An 8,818-nucleotide genomic window follows, 5' to 3' on the forward strand; every position below is an offset into this window, starting at 1 on the left:
GCCCCCCCCCCCCCCCCCACACACACACACACTAGAATGAAAACAAATCTCAAAACCTCGAAATTTTTCATGAAAGGGAATTATTGTTTTCTGGCCAGCCCTTCTTCATTCCACCATCTGCTTGGCAGTTCATCCTGTCTTTGGGACACAGTTGGAAGAGGTCTATAATGATTAGTAAAAATGCTGCTGGAAAATAAACTCTTTATTGGAATTTTTATGTTGTTTCATCAGACAAGGAAAGTCTTGCTAATTGGATCCTATCCCTCAACTGCCAGTTTCAGTTAAGAAGAAACGTAAGCAGTACACAGCTGGGGTTTTGTCATTGTGATTAAACAAGTAGTTATTAAAAAACCCCCAAAAAACCAAAAACCCAGAGTACATGCCATATACAGTACCACTATGTGTATTCCTTCCTTGGGCCACATGTTTGATTATTGTTAATTGGCTCAGTCTGACAGTACTTCCTTAGTCAAAACACCAACAGAAGTTTAAACGCATTTGAAGTCAACAGAGAGTTTAACTGCAAAGACCAGGCCCAGGCCCAGTATAAAGGTTTTAAAAGAATTACAGTGAAAAAACAAACTAGAGACATTCTGAAACTGGATTTAATCATCAGAATAAAACTACATGCTGTACTGTGACTTTCCTGCCCTGACAATACAAAAACTGTAAAACACTTTGTAATGGTCTTACTTTGGTAATTCTCTTCAAGACACTCTTAAGCTACACATAGTTTAGTTTCTAAGTAAGTGACTCTCCTTCATTTTAATATTTGAGAGATACCACACATTCTTTCAGAAGTTCCTTTACAAAGAGAACTGAAGAGATCTCTGTTCTTTCACCAAGTGGAGTGCTTTTAAAACCCCTTATTGTTCATTAAAATGTAAACAAAGCTCAGGAGGGGTCCCCTTTAGAAAGCAATTTGTATTTCTTGCAATGGTTTAAAACTAAGATGATGATCTGAGTGACTGCTAACCCCCAAGGGATCTTGAAGGTTCTGGCAGAAAAGAAAGTTAAATATTAAAATGATTTTGCTGTTGAAAGTTATAAAAACTGATGTGACATTAAGGCCTTCTGTCCCTGCTGCTGGGCTTTTGGCAAATTCTCCTCTGTGACCTTGACACGAGGAACCACTGATGCTATTCTATCAATACCTGATGGCTGAACAAGCTCATACATATATTAGCCAGAAAAGTAGTTGCTTAGAAATGGCACCTTACTCAGCAAATCTGTTCCCAGTGGCACATCTGTTGACAACAATAAAATATTGAAAACAGCCATCATGGAGGGAGAGTAAGCTAGGTTCTTTTCTGTTCAAATGCAATCAACATAATTTGGGTTTTTTTAAATAAATAAATATATGTACACACATGCATATTTATAGATATTTTCTAGGGTCATCTAGATACGTTGTTTGGGCACAGTCAGATGAGCACACATGTATGGTATGTGACACTGCAGATGGGTCTGCAGCACTGCTCACAGCACAAGCCACACATGGAGGCATTCCCCGTGCTGCTAATTTGCAGCTCAGGCGGAGGGGGTGGGGTTGAAACTGGAAGATCCCATTGCCAAAAAACCCCCCATGCCTTAAAAAAGTGAGGTGGCATATACGACGGCAGTGCATGCTGCTCAAAACTGGAACCTGGACAGCCAGAGCCATGCTCCAGCTGCCGGCCAGGCTCCTGCTGCCAGATTGCTGCAACTGCGGCCCCTACAGGCCCCCAGCACCCCAGGTAGGGATGCTGGGGCCAGCCCAGGTGTTGGCCACAGCTTCCCCACCCCCAGCCGGGGCAATGTGTTGCACCCTAGAGCACATGTCCATGAGCATTCCCTGAGGACAAGTAGCAGAAGCACAATATTTGCTTTTTTTACATTAACTTTTCCCCTTGCCCCTTGCTGTTTGTCCTGAGGGAAACCCATGTTTCTGCTTGTGGGGATGTGCCTTTGTCTTCAAATGTTATCTTCAGAACCACTTTTGCAGTACTTAGGAAGGAAAAGAATGCATGTGCATGCAACTGAGGATGTAAGCTGAGGACAATTAAGATACAGGGTTGTTAGGGAGGATGCTGTTGACTCAAAGTACCTTTTATTACAAGTGATGATACGCAAGTCAGGAAGATCCTGGTTTAAGTGGACTGATTTTGCTTAGTTGGTATAAAGGACAAGTATTGTTTCAAGAGTAAATGAAGAACATTTGTTATAAATATCACTAGTACACCTCAGACAAGTTGTGTAAAATAGGTTTTCAGAATACATTACCCTGTTACAGTACAGTTCATTATTATCATTTGGCCATCTCCCGTTATTTTTCAAAAGTCAGCAAATGTTGACAAATGACTTCTATAGTAGCTACAGATGCAACTTATGCCACAAACTTTTTACTGGATTTGTAAATCCTACATGCCCTAAAATGTCTTTGAATGCTTTTCAGTCCCTTATTAACAGAGCAAATCTTATCTTGTGTTCTTAATTGTACACAAAGGCAAATTTGAAAATTCAGCTACAGTTCCTTTAAAAAACTTAAATATATGAAAAGAAGCCTGATCTCAAGGTGCGGGAGGCAGGAGGAGAAAGGATGAACCAAAAGCAGGTATTTTAAATATATTACTTTTATTAACATTACTGTGAAGTCAGTGGAGTTACAGCAGGGACTCCACTGCTGTAACTAGATCAGTGAGGCCAAACGTTTATTCTGTAAGATGTAGATTCAAAAAACAGTTCAGCATGTGCTTAAGTCCATTTTTATTCAGGAAAGCGATTGATCAATATTTAAATTCATCTTACTGCCATAACTTAAATATGTACTTAAGTTCAGGATATTTATTTGACTCAGAGTAATAATCAATGGGAGTTATATGCATGTAAAGGAAGAAATGGACCTAATTTTTCCCCATAGACAACAGAAGTATCAAAGTAATAAAACCCAGCATTTCAAGCCAATATCTGCTGTGTTCCAATAAACTGGGATTTTGTTTAAATTGGAAAAGCGCCAAAAAATCCAAATAAATACTCCTTATAAACTAAAGGTTCATCAGCATGAGGGGGATACAAAGCAATAAAGCAAATAATTTAGCTGGGAAGATGTTATTAGAGAATAGTGAATTCATTACTTAGCTAGCTAGTACAATTTGACTATGGTGACTGAAAATCACATATTTTTGTACTGTTTTAGTTAGTAGAAGTTTCAACATTGACTTAAATGGGAGCTGGAGAAGACCCTAAGGAAAAAGGTGGAACAGCGTGCAAAAATATGGGTGTCTAAACAACCAAGTAAATCTGAAAAAAACTATACATTCTGGTTGTGTCATTATTTGATGCAGTTACTAACATAACATACAGAACCATACACCATGAAACTAAATGGTGCTAATTAAAGAAAACAGCTATGACACAAACAAATAGATTTTCACATACTGGATTTATTTCTTTTGATTTACCACACCCAACCTGCAAAGCTACCCATTGTACAGGATCTGAAATATATGGCACAATTCTGTGCTGAAATCCTGACCCATTAAAGTCAAAGGCAAAGCTCCCATTCACTCCAGCAGTGGCAAAATCTTACTCATAATCACACACACTATACATAATGGAATCTTCTTTACATTAACTTTTCCCCTTGCCCCATTTTTTGTCTTCTGCAATGGTGCATTAAAAGGGTTGAACATTCAGAACCTATAAGGAGTTCCATGTTTGAAATAAAGTTAATCTCCCCAGTTTTATGAAGAAAGTAATGATAAAAGGAGTAATATGGTGGGTGTCTACAGGTATAGAAAGATATTTTTGATGGACTAGAGTGTTGTTATTGGTTAAAGTGAAGAACACACAGCCTGTTGGCATATATATCCAATATAGTAACATACCCAGTATCTATGACTAGTTAGCTGCCAGTAGAAAAGGCTCTTTGGGTAGTAGAAGTATAGTAGTCCTTTTAATATGTTCAGTTCTCCTCCTCAATAGCTGCATCTACACATGCAATTAATGTGCACGACTAAACTCTGTGGCTTCTTGTTCCAAGGTTTTTTGCTCCTGAGTGAGATGTTCGAACGTGCACCCAGGAGCAAAAAACATTCCAGAGGATATGTCCCCAGAGTTTTTTCATGTTCAGCATGTGGAGCCCAGGTGGAGCAGCCCAGGTTGGTAGGCGACCCAAGGGGTCAGCCTTCCAGCCCAGGGTTGCTCCAGCTGGGCTCCATGTGCAGCCAGAGTGGAAAGGGGGCTGTTTGGGGCATGAAGGTGCTTCAGTAAGGAGCCAGCCCCTCCAGCCCACAGCTGCTCTGATTAGGCTCCATTTGCTGCAGGAGGGGAGGGAGGTAGTGGGGGAAGGGTTGACTGAGGCATGAGGGTGCTTCAGTGCAAGGCAGACAGCACCCTTATGCCTCAGCCAGCCCCTACAATGCACAGTGAGCCTGGTCAGAGCAGCCCTGGGTTGACAGGGCATCTGGGATTGCTCTGCAGCTGCCTCCAGAGCAGCCCGCCAGCCCAGGGCTGCTATGACCTGGCTCAATGGGCTACAAGACAGCTGGCTAGGGCATGAGGGTGTTCCAGTATGGGGCTGGCTGCCAGGCAGCCACCACGCTGAAACATCCTTGTGCCCTAGCCAGCCACATCACTGTCTACACATGTGCTGTAACACATGAAACAATGCCACCGCAGGGTACTATTTGTATTTAGCTGGACTCCCCCTGAGCTAGCATTTATTAGTTTACTGAGTTGCATGTCTAGACAATGATATTTTACTGCAGAGCTAATTACTCGGCTCCACAGTAAATGTCTCACATAGACACACCTAATGTTAGGCTTATTGCTCATCTTGGATTAATTGTGAGAGGAGAAGAATGTTTACTGAGTGTGCCTACACATGCATTTGATCCGAGTTCAGTAAATGTTCCCAGGCAGGCATCTACACATGCAGGGACTTGGCAGAAGATTTGCTGCTCTTAGTACCAAACCGGTGCCATTTCCTGCAGCCCTGCAATGGGCCCCTGCTGCCACTGGGGAGAGCTCCATCATCCAGCAGCCATCTTTAAAAGCCAGCCCCGCTTTCTGTTCCCTGGCCAGGAGCAGTACGCACAGTGCAGGGGCAGTATATGGCAGCTCTCTCCTCACCACCTCTGCCTCCCCACACCATGGCTGCTCCAGCCCCAACCCATGGCAGCGATGACCAGAGCCCTGGGCTCCTTCTGGTCAGTGTGCTGGCCCTGCTGGCCTGCCATCCCAGAGCTGCCACGCAGCTGCTGCCAAGACCCCATCCAGCTGGCTGGTGATGCAGGGATGCTGACAACGTGCTGCTGGACACCAGCAATGAGGCTGCCCTTGCCCTCCTAAGTCTCCGGCCCCACCATCTCTGGGCCTACTGGGCCAGCCAGGACTGCTGGCTGCACATCATCCAGCAGACTTGGGATTATGAGCAGTGGCTGGAGGAAATCAGGAAGATCCAGGCCGCCTTCTGGGACCTCCTGCAGCAGCTCTGCCCAGATCTGGAGCAGCAGGACACTGCCATGCAGCTTCCCCTCCCTGCAGATATCCAGCTGACTCTCGCCCTGCTCAAGCTGGCTAAGCCTGCCATCCTCCATTATGTGAGCCATCTCTTTGGGGTGGGCAAGGCCACTGCTGGGGAGGGCATCATGGAGTTATGCAGCGCCCTCCAGGATGTGTTGTGACACACAGTGCTGTAGATGAATGACCTCCTGATGGAGGTGGTGGGGTTCTGTACCCTAAGATTCTACCAGGGCCCTGGGGCCCTGGACGGGACGCACATCCCCATCACCTGCCTGCCCCATGGGGACTTCCCCTACTGCAACCGGAGAGGATTTCACTTTGTTGTGCTCCAGGCCATTGTTGACCACTGCAGTGCCTTCACAGTTATGAGTGCTGGCTGGGTAGGCAATGCCCATGATGCCTGTGTCTTCAAAAACTCCACCCTGCCAGTCCTGGTGCAGAATGGCTGCTTCACACTGGGATGCTGGACCTGCAGCTGGGTGCCATAGTGGTCCCACCACGCCTCATCAGGGACATGGCCTACCTGTTCCTACCTGGGTTCATGAGGCCCTATACCAGCCAGATGGGCCTTCACCATGTCTTCTTTAACTGGTGTCTGGGCTGGACCCATGCCCTGGTGTAGTATTCCTTTGGCCATCTCAAGGGACACTGATGCACCCTCACCACCCACCTCGAGTTCACCAGGGACAACCTCCCATGGGTCATCATCATAGCCTGCATGCTGCATAATATGTGTGAGGCCCAGGCTCTTCCACAAAGCCTGGGAAGAGGAGGCGCAGTGGCAGGAGGATGCCCAGGACCACCACCTGTAGCAGCAGTGACAGTAGCACTCCCCACCTCCCTGGCCAAGGCCCCAGTCAAGCCGCACACCTGCCAGCAAGGGCCAGGGCATCAGGTGTGAGAGGCACTTTCTGATCACCTTCTCCTGCACTCACCACTGTAGCCAGCCTGGACCACCACCCACTGACCCCGCATCCACTCCCCCACCTCCAGCACCATGCTCACTGCAGACATGTCTCACAAGAACAAGTTTTTATTCCCCTCATATCAAAAAGTTCCCCCCCTCATTTGGGGTGCCTGACCCACTACACCCTCCTGCTGCTGATTGCCAGTGTGCCCCAGGCACACCTGCACACCCAGCATGGGACCCTGAGCTTTGATGGTGCAGGGTGCAAGCCCAGGCTGCCCCACAGCCTCTGCCACTGTCTAGAGGCCTGCCTGTGGCTGCACTACACATTCCTGTCCCCTGCAGCTGAGGAGGACATTGCTGCTGGCATCAATGCATTACTAAGCATGTGAGAGGCCTGTGGCTGCCCAGCTGTGGGAGGCATGGGCTGCTCAATAAAGTTTTGCAGTGTCTCGTGCCTCCCTGCATTATGAGGGGGGAAACATGGGGCCAGGGGAGTGCGTACAGGTGGGGTGTGGAGGGAGGACAGGGGCAGGGGCCAGGGTGGGAATGTCTTTCCCCCCAGTTCAGGGCTTACCACATTGCCAGAGCTCACATGGCTGGTGGCTCTACTTGGTCTCAGTTGGCAGTGATGGTGTGTGGCTCCAGGCAGTGTCCTCAGATGGCGGGATGCAACATGTGGGTGCCCAGCTGGGGGCTCCCCCAGGGAGGATCTGGTGCTGCTGATGGCTGGCAGTGACATGCAGCCATGCCTCGTGGCTAGGGTTGAGGCTGCAGAGCTGGTGAGGCAGGTGCTGGCCCAGGCATTGCAGATAGAGCTCAGTGGGAGGGGCTGCTGCAGGCCCAAGGGGCTGTTCCTCGGTGATGTGTCACCATGGGTTCCAGGCTGGGATTGGGGCTCAGGCAGGCCACTCATGCTGCTGAAGACAGCATGGCTGTCCCTGGGTCCCAGGGCACAAGGGTGGCTGTCAGTTGCTACATAAAGGGCATGGACTCACAGACACCCTCTGACTGATGATTGTGGTTGGTCACAGTAACCCACTGTGCTATCAAGGCCTAGACTTTTATACAGCACTGCTATGCTGGCTGGTCATGCCTGCACTCCCGCATCCCCTGACAGCCCCTTATAGACATGGGTGTTGGAGTGCCCACTCCGCATGAACTGACGCTGCACCTCTGCCTCACCCCACAGTGCTACAAGGTTGCCAGTCTCCTCCATGGACCAATTGGGGCCCCAGGTGGTGCGCATGGGTGTGGGCAAGGATGACCCCATTGAGGGTCCCATGCCAGCTCTCTAATGTTGCTGGGCCTGGGCAGCTGCCTGCAGAACCCAGTGCAAGGGCATGGCATGGGAGTGACAGCTATGTAGCTGAGGCAATGTTTCACAGCATCTGCAGACTCAGGGCAGGCTGTTGGGGGTGGGCTACAGACAGCTGGAACTGGCCCTGGCAGCCAGAAGCTGCCTGCAGCTGAGCCTGGGTGCAGATAGGCCTGGCAGCAGCTTGCAGCAGCTTGCACCAGCCTGCAGCGCCATGCAGACCTGGACAGTGTAGGGCTGGCAGCCACACAGGACTGTGGTGCCAGATAGTGGAGCCGGGATGCAGACAGGTGCTGCAGCCTGCCTAGGGGGCACAGGGGCCTGAAGTTCCCTCACCCTCCCTGCTTGTGTGCCCCAGGGCTCAAATGCCTGCAGGCTTTTAAAGGGCCTAAGGCAGGGGCTGCCAGAGAGGCAGCCCAGCCGTGGGGCAGGAAAGGCTCTCAGCCCAGAGCCCTAGGACTAGCCTCAGGCAGGCCCCCTAGTGACAGGGCTGACTGGGAGCAGATTTGCTCTCAGTTGGCATCTACACATGTGTTACTGTGCAGTAACTACTCTCAAGTAAATTTGCTACCTGCATTTGCAGTTAGCAAATTTATTCATAAGTAGTATCTTTTACCGTGCAGTAAGCATGCACAGATGTAGACATGTACACTTTTACTGTGCAGTAAACTATGCTACTGAGCAGGTAAGCATCTCATGTAGATGGGCCCACTGAGATCAGAAAGTTACAGGCCTGAGCAAGGTGCTTCCTCTTCTAGTGCAGTGACACTATACACAAGAAAAAATGTCTTAAGCCTCAGTTTGTTCAAATGTGTTTCGTAAGGAGATCCACTTGTTTAATCTTCCCTGCCATAGTTAATAGTACTCTAATGATAATAATAATCCTTTCCAACTGATGTAATACAACACATCTTCAAAGCATTCTTTAGACATGAATAAGATTTCTTACAAGTTAAGTTCTAGAACTGATTGTGGGGTTTTGGTTTTTTGGTGTTTTTTTTTTCACTTCAGAATGTCTTTTGATGGAAAATGCATTTTTCCATACAATTGATTTGTCTTTTTGCATAATTTCTCTTTTCTTTCTTTCC

The sequence above is a fragment of the Gavialis gangeticus genome, unplaced genomic scaffold (assembly GCF_001723915.1).
Source record: "Gavialis gangeticus isolate Ggan-Ray unplaced genomic scaffold, GavGan_comp1, whole genome shotgun sequence".
Taxonomy (NCBI): domain Eukaryota; kingdom Metazoa; phylum Chordata; order Crocodylia; family Gavialidae; genus Gavialis; species Gavialis gangeticus.